This window comes from Watersipora subatra, chromosome 5 (assembly GCF_963576615.1).
Source record: "Watersipora subatra chromosome 5, tzWatSuba1.1, whole genome shotgun sequence".
NCBI classification, from domain to species: domain Eukaryota; kingdom Metazoa; phylum Bryozoa; class Gymnolaemata; order Cheilostomatida; family Watersiporidae; genus Watersipora; species Watersipora subatra.
Window position 1 is genome coordinate 34323185 of NC_088712.1, and position 18188 is coordinate 34341372.

Sequence of the window (18188 nt, forward strand, 5' to 3'; positions counted from 1 at the left end):
CCACCAGAAGCTGAGATATAGCCAGCCAAACGCAGGTCTACCTATTAACGAATCAGAGGAAAAGCCCTTCAAAAATCCCGAGAATTGTGACGTATGAAATCGACTTAATGTTCATGTGCCAGAGTTGCGCACCCTTACCGCCATTACGTATAATGATTGTTTTAGGCTACGAGATGTGAAACGCTTTTCGCGATAGTAATGAATTTACAGACTAGCTCCGGTTTCTCAGGAAAACCAAGCAAACATTGTGTGGTAAAGGCAGTTGCCCACAACCCCTTGCCATGATTTTTCAAAACACAAGAGCAGATTTTGACTATTGTGCCTCAAATTTTAACTCGATCTTCACAGACATGCTCCGAAGGTCCTCTGTTCAACGAATGGCGTGTGTATAGTCTATATTATACGATATCCGCGATTTGCAGTTGGTTTAGAATAAGAAATGGGAATGTGAATTGTTGTCCATTCATCATCTTTCTACTGTGTACCTACTGCAGCATTCAGTTGATTTGCATGATTATCGTCACTATTAACAGACTGTAAGTTCACTATAGCCATAATTTTAAAAAGAATAACTTGACCGCGCTGCTCTTGCTGTAAGAAAAGAAAACGATAACTTTTGATTTGATTCTTCTATTTATCTATTATCTTATCTATGATTATTTTTATGGATAATATAATAATCTTAATGCAAATTATACAAAATAATAATATAACTTTGTATAGAATAAATGATGTTACTAACATAATTTGTAGAAAATTCCAAATGATAACCGAGATTGATGATTAACTTAATTGATTCCATTTATTAGCTATAGATAAAAAAAATCTGAACAGCGCTAAAGATGAGTCTAAATAGGGAAGCTAAGTGGGAGAACAACAAAACTGAGCTGAACTAGCCAGATAGCGAAATATTGCGAAATAATAGATGCGTGCAATTATTTCATGCCAAAACTAATCGACACATCAGAGGGACTGATTCGGAATTCTCAGAGCAATGATTGAGCCCAATTTGATTGTTCCATACTTTCAGGGATTAAACCAATTAAAATGTTGTGATTGTTATAGGAGAGCGCATTAGTTGGCTTAATTGACCAAGGGCACACAAGTCGATTTCATACGTCATATATTGATGCTAATATGAGGATTACCAAAACACTCTTGTCTTTTGGTAGACCTGAGTTTGGCTGGCTATATCTCAGCTTCTGGTTGGTCAATCTCCTTGATGCTTTTTTTAGAACATCAGTCAACACCTCAAGATAAATAATAAAGCATAATAATATTATGCTTTCTCTATTCTTTAAATATATTTTTATATTATCTTTCCGCTACTCATCTAACATTATGTTAGTCATAAGTTGAGGTTAGTCTGTATTTGATGTTAAAGCTTTAACTGAGGTGATGAAATAACATTTCTCTAGTCTACTTCTTTGGTCATGATACCCTTAATCTTCATGTAGATGCATCGTGAGTTGTAGTCTACAATCATATGATGTGAGGCGGTACCTATGGATCTCAGGCTCAGAGAAGGGCAAAGGAGCCAGCCTCTAGAAGAACAACAGGCTATCAACGAAGGAGCAGGTCTATGTGGGGAGTTGTTTGTCCTCAGCGTAACTCGGGGTACCTACATATTCTACTCCTTGTTATTATTGTAGTGTTCATTTTATGATGAAAAAGATCTGAGCCTGTGTTAGACATTAAAAGTGAACAGCTTTCCTGAGCTATTTCACACCCACAGATATGCTCACATAATGACCGTTTTTAAATTAAAATCAACCAGTTATATTAGTTTTTTCTTCACTCAGAAACCACTGCATAAAATCGCGCTTTACACTTTGTTTCATTTTCTGTTTAGGATGTATAAAATAAATTGTAAACAGTGACCAAAATGCATTTTTGCTGGTAAAGTTCTTCAACACTAAAGGTACAGTCACACGTAACGAATTATTTGTTCAATCTGACCGAATTCGTCGAGGAAACGCTTTTAATTGGATAAACGAGTTATTAGCGAGCACGATTCCAACGTATTTTGCAATTAGTATAGTCCAACACACGTATTATGACACACAATAAAAGTACGAGTGCAATTCAACATAGTACACACGATGCAACCGCTTAGGTTGCACTATTGTTGGTTAGCAAGCACGATTATAGCAACTTTCAAAACTCATGTAGTCTGAAGCACATAACGCGACACGCAAGACAAATATTATGACAATTCACCGTAGTAAATACAATGCAACTGACTTGATTGCGCTAAATATTACAACTCTTTCTACTACAAAACTTTTGCTGCTAAAAAAGGAAATTGTTACCATTAAAAAAGAAACGGTTTGTAGCCGAAGCGTTCAAATGAGAAATACCAGCAATAGCGCAGCTTAAGCGTTTGCATCATGTGTACTATGTTGAATTGCGCTCGTACTTTTATTGTGTATCATTATCAGCTGGAATCGTGCTCGCTAATAACTTGTTTATCCAATTAAAAGCATTTCCTCGACGACTTTGGTTTGCGTGCACAGCTCAGATAATTCTGTGATATTCGGCCGAATAATTCGTGAACTCTGTGAAATTCGTCAGATTGAACGAATAATTTGTTACTTGTGGCCGTACCTTTAACGTAAGGTGTTTCTGACCACTGAATTTCTATGTTAGATAATGTTTGTCTACGTTTTGGTCAAACTGCAAGGACAAATTCATTTATCTTTTGCAGCCGGTTTCAGTAAACTGCAAAAACTATTAAACATTTCTTTTGTTCGTCAGATGCATTGATTATAGATTTTTGCTGATTTAAAAAAACTTTAAATTGAAGTTCTATGACAGAAACTTCAGCTTTTACAATAAAAATATCGAGTGTCAGCAGAAAACTTGTCAGCAGGACTTGATTCCATTCGAAAAAGCAATGAAATACGTGATGAAAGAGTTGATATTAGCTATACAAACAGTCAAGGACTGGGCTAATGATGGTAGATAAGTTAGTAATTGTGATTTATTATTATTTGGATATATTGCCATAAGTCAATTTTTAGAAGGTGAGAATTGATAGAGAATTGATGCTTGACTGTTTGAAAGAATTGAATTCATAGAAGTTAGGATAGCTAAGGAATTGTGAATTGAATCGATTATCACCAGATTTATGATGCAAAAAATTGGAAATTAAATGGTTAGTTTTTGATGAGAATTTAATTGGATTGAGTCTTTTTTTAAAGCCTTTTAAATATCTCTGCTTTAGTGTGAATGTCTTCCTCTTCTTTAGGTATTTACTCTACAAGAACCTTCCTTTCCCCTATATCCCTCCCTTCTCTCCAAGCACCTGACTTTTCTCCAAGTACCTTCCTTTCCCCTATATCCCTCCCTTCTCTCCAAGCACCTTCCTTCTCTACAAGTACCTTCCTTTCCCCTATATCCCTCCCTTCTCTCCAAGCACCTTCCTTCTCTACAAGTACCTTCCTTTCCCCTATATCCCTCCCTTCTCTCCAAGCACCTTCCTTCTCTACAAGTACCTTCCTTTCCCCTATATCCCTCCCTTCTCTCCAAGCACCTTCCTTCTCTACAAGTACCTTCCTTTCCCCTATATCCCTCCCTTCTCTCCAAGCACCTTCCTTCTCTACAAGTACCTTCCTTTCCCCTATATCCCTCCCTTCTCTCCAAGCACCTTCCTTCTCTACAAGTACCTTCCTTTCCCCTATATCCCTCCCTTCTCTCCAAGCACCTTCCTTCTCTACAAGTACCTTCCTTTCCCCTATATCCCTCCCTTCTCTCCAAGCACCTTCCTTCTCTACAAGTACCTTCCTTTCCCCTATATCCCTCCCTTCTCTCCAAGCACCTGACTTTTCTCCAAGTACCTTCCTTTCCCCTACGTCCCACCCTTCTCTCCAAGCACCTTCCTTCTCTACAAGTATCTTCCTCTAGGTCTCTCCTTTCTCTCCAAGAACCTCCCTTCTCTCCAAGTACCTCCCTTCTCCCCAAGCACCTTCCCTCTTTCCATGTACCTGCCTTCTCTCCAAGCAATTTCTTTCTCTCCAAGCACCTCCTTTCTCTCCAAGCACCTCCTTTCTCTCCAAGCACTTCCTTTCCTCTACGTCTCTCCCTTCTCCACAAGTCCCTCTCTTCTCTCCAAGCACCTTCCTTCTCTACAAGTACCTTCCTATCCTCTACGTCCCTCCTTTCTCTCCAAGCACCTTCCTTCTTTTAAGGTTCTTTCCTCTCCTCTACGTTCCTCCTTTCTCTCCAAGCACCTTCCTTCTTTTAAAGTACTTTCCTTTCCTCTACGTCTCTTCCTTCTCTCCAAGCACCTTCCATTAATATGAGTACCTCCTTTTCTTACAAACACCTTCCTTTCCTACAAGTACCTCCCTTTCCTACAAGTACCTCCCTTTCCTACAAGTACCTCCCTTTCCTACAAGCACCTCCCTTTCCTACAAGTACCTCCCTTCCCTACAAATGCCTCCCTTTCCTACAAGCACCTCCCTTCCCTACAAATGCCTTCCTTAAAAGGCTTTTCCCTTCCTCATGCTTCTCTTTCGTTTCATAGCTCATCCATCTTCACATTGGGTGCAGCAGTTGTATATCAGACATTTGTACTTTGTACAGTTACTGATTATAGCGATTCCTGTTTTGAACTATCCAGAGTTGTCTGCTCACACATAATTCTTTTTACACGTGTATCGTAAAACTTATATTTAGTGCCAACTTTATTTGAACACCACCTCTAATAGAACACCACTATTGGGAAAGAGTTGAAAAATACAGGGTCACCATTTCATTGAACGTCACCTTTATTAGACCCCCACCTTGGCATTCTTTATGTTTCATCTTTACGAACCCATAATAAGAAGTGATTAGTAGAAAATTGTTCACAAAATTGTATTAAGAATAAACCGGATACATTCGCAACAAGTCACTTTTTTGTTATAGATGTTCCAATTGCCATGGTTTTAGTGGCGTGTGCGTGAGAAAATCGATCATACCAATCATCAGAACTGCACTCTGGTTCGGGATCGCTAAGGTTTAAATCCGATCCATTGTTTTTAGATTCGTGCATAAGGTTTAAACCTGATCTGAAGACCTTGAAAAGTTTGGATGAATGATAGAACACTTTTCTGGAACAACATCCGATGTAATAGCAGCCACTGTTTCGGTGCCAGTCCATTTTATAATATAAAAAAAATAACTGTCAGTCCATTTTATAACTTTAAAGGTTTGTCCTTGAAACTTTGAAAGCAACTTCAATCTTCACAATTAATAACTCTATTCGTTTGAAATGTTTTATTCAAAGTAATTGCTTGTTTAACTCCCTCTGATACTTCAAGTATATGAAAACATGTTCAGCAAATTGCTGAGGCTGACAGAATCAATGTCACTCTGCCTGAAAAAGTGTGCACACTATAGGCAACATTAGCGTCGCTTTAGCATCAACATTAGCATCTAGTCGAAGGATATAGAACTACTCTCTATTTGAACATCACCTCTAATTAAGTGTTACTGCAAAGTATGGATTGAAAAATACATCTTCATCACACTCAACTACATGTAGAGGTTTTATGGTATCTACTGCTTATCTGTTGATATTAAATGATCAGGATTGGTCTGCTCACACATAACCCCTTTCATGTGTATATCTATTGTTTATCTCTTGGTATTTTGCTGTCTTATTGTTTAATTACTATTATAGTCTTTGAATCCTTGTAGAGAGGACAACTCCGCACTGTGTTTTCACCACCCAATCCATCTCTTCAACTCTCCTTTCAATTGTGTGCATATGATAGACAAGAAAGAGGGCTACTTGTGTCTAAACAGAGGAATACTGTCAACTCTACTGGCCTCAACATCTTTTTTGCTAATAAATACCTCCAACTGTACAGTTCACTCCACCAGGTAGATGGAGCTTAGATTCATTGACTTATTTACATAGACATTGTTTACTCATGCATTCTTATAGATATGTGATTCAGTGCAAAAAGAGTTAACCAATCAGTTTTTACTCTGGTTTTAATAATTTACACAACCTAATAAATGTTCATTTTTAATAGAATTTAGGGTGTACAATTGATATACATGTAAAATTGTTAGTAACAAACACAAACACTCTGTTTTATTGTATAACTCTTTTGGAATATTAATCTATTTCCTGTGTTCTCCCCACACATACCTAAAATCTGTCTGTAATCAACCCAGTTACAAGTAACCTCCATAACTATGAGCAAACTATAACAAGTTTCTCAATATAAGAAATACTCATACTAGAGTATGGTCCTTAGGCTAGGGTTACTCTAGTGTTAACCACCAGTATTACAGGGTATTCATGCTAGAGTCAACCATAGAATTATACAGTATTTCTAAGGAATTCTATTTATAGCTCTATGAATCTCGTGTTCATATCTTCGTAAACACAGCGATGTATGTTCCAGTCAAACCATTTGTTAAAAATCAATAAGTCATTGAACGGTATTGGTATACTTTCAACTCGTCGATCTATGAACGGATAAAAATAGAAATTGATGTCAAACTGGATTTCTGTCTGTTGATACACATTTAAGTCTGTGACTGAGTTTAATGAGAAAGATCATTCATGTGAACTGTAAGAGTGCCTGTGATTGGCTGCATGTGGGCCACAGGCTGACTGTTTGACATGCCTACTGTATACCATAAATAGAAAATTGTGGAGATCGTCTGTCTGTGTTATTTTAATAAAATAAAATATATCCTATCTTAATTTTAATCCTAATTTTAATAAATTAAATATATCCTATCCAAAGTCGTGATAAAAAGAATATTAACATTTTGTATATTTTATTGTTACTAATTTTAATACTTGAAGGTTGACTTGCAACAAAATTCACATTACAGTTATTTGGTATCAAAAGATTCACCATGTCTTACTCTGTTGTGTTGTAGGTGCCAAATATGTGGAAATGTGATTGCAAGCACTTAAAAGCTCAAAAACGAAAAGCCGCCGTAGATTGGGATATGTTTATTTCTCTGACGTAGTCATGACAGTTTGGTTATTGTCTTGTCACGTATGTTCTCACGTGAATTGAAAGGCCAATAAAAAGCTCAATATAAACTTATCGTAGCACTAGTTTATGACAAACACTTCAGGTTTTACCGAAGACCCCGTATCAAATATAGGTGCTCGCTACTTTACAGTTTCGTTTCGACTTGGTCTAATCGTCAAGTCATAATCTAATCATGTGACCCAATACTTCGCAAATAATTTTTGCAGCACTTTTCGATTATCACAGGTGACCAACAGGCTCGTCATGATTATCAGACAATGATATGCACTCCTTCGAGCTAAGGTTAAAAGTTTAACGAATTTTTACAGTAAGTTATAACATATCAATGCTCAAAGTGACAGCATTACAATGACGATAAAATAGACGCGTAAGAACAATAGACCTGGTTTTATTGAATGCGTGAAGTATATTTGTGAAAATATTTTGACGAATGAGGTTGCATGAAAGTCTAAACAGAAACCATCCTGTAACAACTACGTCCCATTTGAGACGTTTTGGAAAGAGAATCCAAACTATGGCAGTCTCGTGTGGCTGCGATTAACTGTTCGTTTTTTAGCTTTTAAGAGCTTGTAATCACATTCCCATATATTTTGCACCTACAACACAACAGAGTAAGACGGTGAATTTTTTGATATCAAATAACTGTAATGTGAATTTTGTCGCAAGTCAACCTTTAAATTATTCAAGTCTAGCCTACACTATGGTTATCTACTATATACATTTAAACGGCAATCGTTGTCTGTCTGCGTGTGGGTGGGTGTGTGGTGTGTGTGTGTGTGGTGTGTGTGTGATTAAGTGTTCGTCTTATAGAGTATCGTACTTTTTGGACTACTAGCCGCTACTAGGTATCTAGGGCGCATTAACGAGAATCTCTGGTTAGTACACGCCCCTATGCATAGCTTATTAATCGTTTTTACACAAAATCATGTGATCTCTGGTTAGCGTGCCTCATTACGGTGTCCAACGACACTGGTACATTTCAAACAGGAAGGTTGCTGCCGTGTTAAAAATCACCGTCCTGAGTTCTGCGGGCTATACAAAGGTGCTTATACAGCAATACAAATGTACTACTCATTAAATAAAATAAATTAATGAGCAGTAATTTACATGCAATTAATATTTACTGCCAACATGTACCGAGAAGCTCACGTAAAAGTTTGTTTCTTGCGGTCACTGGAAAAAACGATGTTCTCGCCTACTAAATTTCCACATCAAAAAGGTAAGTACTTCTTATTCAATGTTGTATTGTCTATGAATTGCCACACTTCCAATACATAACCCTATTCGCTTGCGTCCATGTACAAATTTAGCTATCGGCCTACTGCCAGCCATTTTGCTGATATTGCTTCATGATATTTTTTCAATTTCAAACTCCATCTAGAACGTTTGTTTTGGTTATATCGTCGATTTTGCCAACATATTAACAATCACTACTATACAAAAAATTCATTGTATTTATACTTTGTGCGTAGCCTCACATACTAAAGCGATGTGAGGCTATGAAGCTAAAATGATCCTCTACAATGTTCCTTATTCTTACAAAAACAATACTTTCACCACCATCAGAGTCGGTGCTGCTATTATTATTTTAATTATCTGTGTAATCACAAATATCTAAATCTGAATCGGCTATAATGTCATCAACATAAGTAATTGTTTTCTAACTCGGTGGCTTTTTCAAAACTTACACAAAAAGTGGTTGTTTTTAAGTTGGAAATTCTCAAACAAAGATTTTAAATTAAATTTTAGGCTAATTTTATAGAGAAATCTTTGGACAACACTGTCACTACCATAAAAGTCTTAAAGATCATTGGTTATGTTATCAACGAATAATAAAATTCCATTACTAGCAATTGCTGGGAAAGTTACAAAATTGTGTCTACGGCGGTCGACCATAGAAAACGCAAAATGAGTCTACTTCAGTGAAAGGGCTGAAAACGTTGGATTTGCCACTGTTTGTGATAGTAAACATGTTCATTTCCTTCCGCAGCTGAGTTACTGTTACTTTTTTCTAGCTACGAGTGCTACAGAACTACAGCTACTACAGAACTTGCACGGGTACTGTTACTGCGTTTTACATCGAAAAGGTTAGTACTTCTTATTCAATGTTTTATTGTCTATGAATTGCCACACCTCTACTACTTAAAAACGTTAGATTTGCAACTGTTTGTGATAGTAAGCATGTTCATTTCCTTCTGTAGCTGACTTACTTTTACTTTTTTCCAGCTACGAGTACTACAGAACTACAGCTACTACAGAACTTGCACGGGCACTCCGAGCGTTGCAATAGGCGACGGTGTGAAGAAAGTGAGCAGCGTATATTTCAAAAAAAGCACGCCATTTCATTCACTTTTAGACTTCGGCATTGTACTGCTTCACGCTTGAAGCAGTACAATGCCTCCCAAAAAGCCTACTGCCCAAATGCAAGAACAGATTGATTCCCGTAAAGAAAGAGACCGAATTCGCAAAGCAGCAACTAGATGAGCAGAAACTGCAGAGCAATCACAGCTACGCCTACAACGAAACAGAATAGCAGCTGCTAGAAGAGCAGAAACCGCTGAACAAACACAAGTACATCGAGAGCAGGCTAGAATAGATGCTGCAGCCGCTAGAAGTGCAGAGACTGCTGAGCCCACCCAGCAGCGACTCAAACGGCTCAGAGCAGCCGCCAGCGGCCTGGCGTGCAGAAACCTTCTAGCAGATGCAGCGGCGACATGAACATGATGCACTAGCTACAACAGCTGCTCGGCGAGCTGAATTTTCAGAGCAGATGAAATGGCGACAAGAGCAATATGTACTAACTACAGCAGCTGCTACAGCGCCGTGTATGGGCAGAAAGTTCGCACTTGACTACAGTCCTGCAATACAGTATAGGGCCGAATTTTTCTATGGGACGAATGTCCAAAAATGCCCCATATGTAATGCTTTACGTTGAAAAGGCGAGAGGCCATACATGTAGTTTATATAGTAGATTTTATTGAGAATAAATTTTATCAACACAACCACCTTACTGCTGCACAGTTTGTATATACCATGTCAAAACACAGGCTATAGACGAAGAACTGGCGAGCCATGATTAGTGTTTCAAGCATGTAGAAGTCTCAATTCAATAAATGCTGGCGATAGCTTAGCAGTGCAATATCAAAATATTTTCTAGAATCTTTTAAAATATGTAAAACTTTCCAATGTTGCCAGTTTGAAAAACTTCAGTTTGCCTAACAATGTCAATTTCATAATCAGTTCTTTGTACAAAATTAGGACAACTCTGATTTGAGTGATTCGAGACTGAGACATTGTAGACTAGCTGTAAAACACATTGCATATTTCCATTGTTCTCTCCAATAGTATTGACATATCCTTAGTGTAAGTACATATTCTTAGTGTAAGTACACATCCTTAGTGTAAGTACACATCTTTAGTGTAAGTACATATCCTTAGTGTAAGTACATATTCTTAGTGTAAGTACATATCCTTAGTGTAAGTACATATTGTTAGTGTAAGTACATATCCTTAGTGTAAGTACATATCCTTAGTGTAAGTACATATCCTTAGTGTAAGTACATATCCTTAGTGTAAGTACATATCCTTAGTGTAAGTACATATTCTTGGTGTAAGTACATATCCTTGGTGTAAGTACATATCCTTAGTGTAAGTACATATCCTTAGTGTAAGTACATATCATTAGTGTACGTACATACCCTTAGTGTAAGTATGTCTCCTTAGTGTAAGTACATCTCTATAGTGTAAGTGTGTATCTTTAGTGTACGAACATGTGCTTCTATAAGTATTACAATTCTATATTTACCACAATTCACTCATGGCATTAGGTTTTACTTGCTGTAATTTAAAAAAATAGATTTGGTGCCTATGGCAACTAGATTTTAAACCATAATTGCCATGTACAACTTTTATCGTTTTTTCCAGATAAATCAGACACGCTGATTCCAATTTTGTACCCAAAATAAAGATTAGTCTACTAATTTTCAAAGTCATGAAGGCTTTTTTACAGCGTTTCAATATCCGTCTCGAAAACAAAAACGCGATAACAACGCTAGCTTGGGATAAAATCACGCTCGTTGAGCTCAATTTTTCTTGGTGTTCTGCCTAGTTAACATCCTATAACAAGCTACGAGCAATTTCAAATAGTTTATCTACCTTTCTTAAAAGACGGAAGATTTTGAAAGCTGAATTTAGATAATAATGGGTTTTGAGACACCCGTCTCTATCATTCTAAATCGGACTAAACATCTCCAACTTCTATTCCTGAAAAGCTGGTATATGTCACATATTTATGGGCGGAGCTTGTTGTGCTGATTGTGTTGTTTTCGAGACCGATATTAGAATGCTGTAAAACAGCCTTCATGATTTTGAAAGTTAGTGGACCAATCTTTATTTTGAGTACAAAATCGGAATCAGCGTGTCTGATTTACATAGTGAGTGCGATAAAAGTTGTATGTGACAGTTAAGGTTTAAGGAACTGCTAAATAAAGTGATAACAATTTATCATCACCAACTGTCATGTCTACTTGCTTAAGTTCACATTTACTTGAAAAAGACCAATTAACTCATCATGGTCTGGAGAAATGAAGCTTAAAGTCTAGAAATAATGGCCATACAATATCTCCTACTATCTACATGTTTATATTTTAGAACTTATTTGATAAATGTAACTGATACCTTGAGATAGTCAGATAGTTCTAGTTCTACATAATCTTCTGGCCTTTCATAGCTCTACATATTGTAAGGCTCTGACCTTTCATAGCTCTACATAAGCCTCTGACCTTTCCTAGTTTGACATAAGCGTCTGACCTTTCATAGTTCTACGTAAGCCTCTGACCTTTCATAGTTCTGCATAAGCCTCTGACCTTTTCTAGTTCTACATAAGCCTCTGACCTTTCATAGTTCTACATAAGCGTCTGACCTTTCATAGTTCTACATAAGCCTCTGACCTTTTCTAGTTATACATAAGCCCTGACCTTTTCTAGTTCTACATAAGCCTCTGACCTTTCCTAGTTCTACACAAGCCTCTGACCTTTCATAGTTCTACATAAGCCTCTGACCTTTTCTAGTTCTACATAAGCCTCTGACCTTTTCTAGTTCTACATAAGCCTCTGACCTTTCATAGTTCTACATAAGCCTCTGACCTTTTCTATTTCTACATAAGCCTCTGACCTTTCATAGTTCTACATAAGCCTCTGACCTTTCCTAGTTCTACATCAGCCTCTGACCTTTCATAGTTCTACATAAGCCTCTGACCTTTCATAGTTCTACATAAGCCTCTGACCTTTCGTAGTTCTACATAAGCCTCTGACCTTTTCTAGTTCTACATAAGCCTCTGACCTTTCATAGTTCTACATAAGCCTCTGACCTTTTCTAGTTCTACATAAGCCTCTGACCTTTCATAGTTCTACATAAGCCTCTGACCCTTCATAGTTCTACATAAGCCTCTGACTTTTCATAGTTCTACATAAGCGTCTGACCTTTCATAGTTCTACATAAGCCTCTGACCTTTTCTAGTTCTACATAAGCCTCTGACCTTTCATAGTTCTACATAAGCCTCTGACCCTTCATAGTTCTACATAAGCCTCTGACCTTTCATAGTTCTATATAAGCGTCTGACCTTTCATAGTTCTACATAAGCGTCTGACCTTTCATAGTTCTACATAAGCCTCTGACCTTTTCTAGTTATACATAAGTCTCTGACCTTTCATAGTTCTACATAAGCCTCTGACCTTTCATAGTTCTACATAAGCCTCTGACCTTTCATAGTTCTACATAAGCGTCTGACCTTTCATAGTTCTACATAAGCCTCTGACCTTTTCTAGTTATACATAAGCCTCTGACCTTTCATATTTCTACATAAGCCTCTGACCTTTCATAGTTCTACATAAGCCTCTGACCTTTCCTAGTTCTACATAAGCCTCTGACCTTTCATAGTTCTACATAAGCCTCTGACCTTTCATAGTTCTACATAAGCCTCTGACCTTTCATAGTTCTACATAAGCCTCTGACCTTTCATAGTTCTACATCAGCCTCTGACCTTTTCTAGTTCTACATAAGCCTCTGACCTTTCATAGTTCTACATCAGCCTCTGACCTTTTCTAGTTCTACATAAGTCTCTGACTTTTCATAGTTCTACATAAGCCTCTGACCCTTCATAGTTCTACATAAGCCTCTGACCTTTCATAGTTCTACATAAGCCTTTGACCTTTTCTAGTTCTACATAAGCCTCTGACCTTTTCTAGTTCTACATAAGCCTCTGACCTTTCCTAGTTCCACATAAGCCTCTGACCTTTCATAGTTCTACATAAGCCTCTGACCTTTTCTAGTTCTACATAAGCCTCTGACCTTTTCTAGTTCTACATAAGCCTCTGACCTTTCATAGTTCTACATAAGCCTCTGACCTTTTCTAGTTCTACATAAGCCTCTGACCTTTCATAGTTCTACATCAGCCTCTGACCTTTTCTAGTTCTACATAAGCCTCTGACCTTTCATAGTTCTACATAAGCCTCTGACCCTTCATAGTTCTACATAAGCCTCTGACCTTTCATAGTTCTACATAAGCCTTTGACCTTTTCTAGTTCTACATAAGCCTCTGACCTTTTCTAGTTCTACATAAGCCTTTGACCTTTCATAGTTCTACATAAGCCTCTGACCTTTCATAGTTCTACATAAGCCTCTGACCTTTTTTAGTTCTACATAAGCCTCTGACCTTTTCTAGTTCTACATAAGCCTCTGACCTTTCATAGTTCTACATAAGCCTCTGACCTTTTCTAGTTCTACATAAGCCTCTGACCTTTTCTAGTTCTACATAAGCCTCTGACCTTTCATAGTTCTACATAAGCCTCTGACCTTTCTTAGTTCTACATAAGCCTCTGACCTTTCTTAGTTCTACATAAGCCTCTGACCTTTCATAGTTCTACATAAGCGTCTGACCTTTCATAGTTCTACATAAGCCTCTGACCTTTCATAGTTCTACATAAGCCTCTGACCCTTCATAGTTCTACATAAGCCTCTGACCTTTCATAGTTCTACATAAGCCTCTGACCTTTCATAGTTCTTCATAAGCCTCTGACCTTTCATAGTTCTACATAAGCCTCTGACCTTTCATAGTTCTACATAAGCCTCTGACCTTTTCTAGTTCTACATAAGCCTCTGACCTTTTCTAGTTCTACATAAGCTTCTGATTTTTCATAGTTCTACATAAGCCTCTGACCTTTTCTATTTCTATATAAGCCTCTGACCTTTCATAGTTCTACATAAGCCTCTGACCTTTTCTAGTTCTACATAAGCCTCTGACCTTTTCTAGTTCTACATAAGCCTCTGACCTTTTCTAGTTCTACATAAGCCTCTGACCTTTCCTAGTTCTACATAAGCCTATGACCTTTCTTAGTTCTACATAAGCCTCTGACCTTTCATAGTTCTACATAAGCCTCTGACCTTTCATAGTTCTACATAAGCGTCTGACCTTTCATAGTTCTACATAAGCCTCTGACCTTTCATAGTTCTACATAAGCCTCTGACCCTTCATAGTTCTACATAAGCCTCTGACCTTTCATAGTTCTACATAAGCCTCTGACCTTTCATAGTTCTACATAAGCCTCTGACCTTTCATAGTTCTACATAAGCCTCTGACCTTTCATAGTTTTACATAAGCCTCTGACCTTTTCTAGTTCTACATAAGCCTCTGACCTTTTCTAGTTCTACATAAGCCTCTGACCTTTCATAGTTCTACATAAGCCTCTGACCTTTTCTATTTCTACATAAGCCTCTGACCTTTCATAGTTCTACATAAGCCTCTGACCTTTTCTAGTTATACATAAGCCTCTGACCTTTCATAGTTCTACATAAGCCTCTGACCTTTCATAGTTCTACATAAGCCTCTGACCTTTCATAGTTCTACATAAGCCTCTGACCTTTCATAGTTCTACATCAGCCTCTGACTTTCATAGTTCTACATAAGCCTCTGACCTTTTCTAGTTCTACATAAGCCTCTGACCTTTCGTAGTTCTACATAAGCCTCTGACCTTTCATAGTTCTACATAAGCGTCTGACCTTTCATAGTTCTACATAAGCCTCTGACCTTTCATAGTTCTACATAAGCCTCTGACCCTTCATAGTTCTACATAAGCCTCTGACCTTTTCTAGATCTACATAAGCCTCTGACCTTTTCTAGTTCTACATAAGTCTCTGACCTTTCATAGTTCTACATAAGCCTCTGACCTTTTCTAGTTCTACATAAGCCTCTGACCTTTTCTAGTTCTACATAAGCCTCTGACCTTTCCTAGTTCTACATAAGCCTCTGACCTTTCTTAGTTTTACATAAGCCTCTGACCTTTCATAGTTCTACATAGGCCTCTGACCTTTCATAGTTCTACATAAGCGTCTGACCTGTCATAGTTCTACATAAGCCTCTGACCTTTCATAGTTCTACAAAGCCTCTGACCCTTCATAGTTCTACATAAGCCTCTCACCTTTCATAGTTCTACATAAGCCTTTGACCTTTCATAGTTCTACATAAGCCTCTGACCTTTCATAGTTCTACATAAGCCTCTCTGACCTTTCATAGTTCTACATCAGCCTCTGACTTTCATAGTTCTACATAAGCCTCTGACCTTTCATAGTTCTACATAAGCCTCTGACCTTTCGTGGCTCTACATAAGCCTCTGACCTTTCCTAGCGCCACACAAGCCTCTGACCTTTCATAGTTCTACATCAGCCTCTGACTTTCATAGTTCTACATAAGCCTCTGACCTTTCATAGTTCTACATAAGCCTCTGACCTTTCGTAGCTCTACATAAGCCTCTGACCTTTCCTAGTGCCACACAAGCCTCTGACCTTTCATAGTTCTACATCAGCCTCTGACCCTTCATAGTTCTACATAAGCCTCTGACCTTTCATAGTTCTACATAAGCCTTTGACCTTTCATAGTTCTACATAAGCCTCTGACCTTTCATAGTTCTACATAAGCCTCTGACCTTTCGTAGCTCTACATAAGCCTCTGACCTTTCCTAGTGCCACACAAGCCTCTGACCTTTCATAGTTCTACATCAGCCTCTGACCCTTCATAGTTCTACATAAGCCTCTGACCTTTCATAGTTCTACATAAGCCTTTGACCTTTCATAGTTCTACATCAGCCTCTGACCTTTCATAGTTCTACATAAGCCTCTCTGACCTTTCATAGTTCTACATCAGCCTCTGACTTTCATAGTTCTACATAAGCCTCTGACCTTTCATAGTTCTACATAAGCCTCTGACCTTTCGTAGCTTTACATAAGCCTCTGACCTTTCCTAGTGCCACACAAGCCTCTGACCTTTCATAGTTCTACATAAGCCTCTGACCTTTCCTAGTTCTACATAAGCCTCTGACCTTTCATTGTTCTACATAAGCCTCTGACCTTTTCTAGTGCCACACAAGCCTCTGACCTTTCATAGTTCTACATAAGCCTCTGACCTTTTCTAGTTCTACATAAGCCTCTGACCTTTCATAGTTCTACATAAGCCTCTGACCTTTCATAGTTCTACATAAGCGTCTGACCTTTCATAGTTCTACATAAGCCTCTGACCTTTCATAGTTCTACATAAGCGTCTGACCTTTCATAGTTCTACATAAGCCTCTGACCTTTCATAGTTCTACATAAGCCTCTGACCTTTTCTAGTTATACATAAGCCTCTGACCTTTCATAGTTCTACATAAGCCTCTGACCTTTCATAGTTCTACATAAGCCTCTGACCTTTCATAGTTCTACATAAGCCTCTGACCTTTCATAGTTCTACATAAGCCTCTGACCTTTCATAGTTCTACATAAGCCTCTGACCTTTCATAGTTCTACATAAGCCTCTGACCTTTCATAGTTCTACATAAGCCTCTGACCCTTTCTAGTTCTACATAAGCCCTGACCTTTTCTAGTTCTACATAAGCCTCTGACCTTTCATAGCTCTACATAAGCCTCTGACCTTTCATAGTTCTACATAATCCTCTGACGTTTCATAGTTTGACCATTTGAAAGTTTACAGTTGCTAGTTTACCAGAGACCATTTGACAGTTGCTAGTTTATCAGAGACCATTTGGCAGTTGCTAGTTTATCAGAGACCATTTGCCAGTACACAGTTGCTAGTTTACCAGAGACCATTTGCCAGTTGGCAGTTGCTAGTTTACCAGAGATCATTTGCTAGTTGGCAGTTGCTAGTTTAGCAGAGACTAGTTAGCAGTTGCTGGTATGCTAGCAATACTTTACCAATTGGTAATTGCTAGGTTAATTGCTACTCTTGATCTGTTGATAAATATAAATTGCTAGTTGGTATTTGATAGTTGTTTCTATGAGGTTGCTATTGGCAACTGAGATCAATGTTTGATAGTTGTTGTGACCTGCTTATTACTCATGAGCTCAGGGAGTGTAATTAATTATTTTGTAGTGGATACCAGAGGAAGGTATTGAGGTCTATGGGTTATCTACTTACCTTGGGCAGAGCTTACAACTTGAATGGTACAGAGACGGTAGGAGTATGGGTCTCTTTGCTTGTGATTATGCATACCACTTCAACTTTGGAAAAACAATAAATTTGGACAAGAACTATTTATGTAAAGAGCTGATTTTTATATTTGAAGAAAATATGTATTTTTTGTTTGCTAACATGTGTTTATAAGAATTACTGGAAAAACTGCATGAAAAGTGCAAGAAATGTATAAAAATTCTTGTGTAAAACCTTATTAAAGGATGTTTTTAGATTCCTGATACGAACCTTTCTGGAGTATGTCTAAAACTTACCTGTCATTTTTAAAGGCTATAATATGAGCAAGACAGAACATGTACTTTTACCTTAAAGACTTGGAGTTGTCTTCTTCACATTTCACAAACACCATAATGAAAGAGCATTACCCATGATGCATCTGACATATTAATATAGATATTAATACTGTAACTGATGAAAGACCCTTTATCATTAAAACTCATATCTACTTATATTAAATTATACTATCAGAGAAGCTGTATGTTCTGTTGTCTACCCATCATCTATATAATGTGTCTGCGAGTTTTGGCTGACAACAAAAAAACAAGTTTTAAAAAGCAAGACATTGTGACGACCTTCACAAAACCATTTGTGATCCAACACCATTTTATATGTTACTCATGTAGGTGAACATAACTCCAGATGACATAGTCAGCAATATA

General features: G+C 37.8%; 1 long non-coding RNA gene across 1 annotated transcript; it reads left to right on the forward strand.

Moving 5' to 3' along the window:
* Positions 1–1523: 1523 nt before the first annotated feature.
* Positions 1524–17821, forward strand: LOC137396275 (uncharacterized). The gene is made up of 3 exons (XR_010978519.1): positions 1524–1607; positions 5686–5871; positions 17431–17821. It is a non-coding gene; the product is annotated as an uncharacterized lncRNA (long non-coding RNA).
* The last annotated feature ends 367 nt before the right edge of the window (positions 17822–18188 follow it).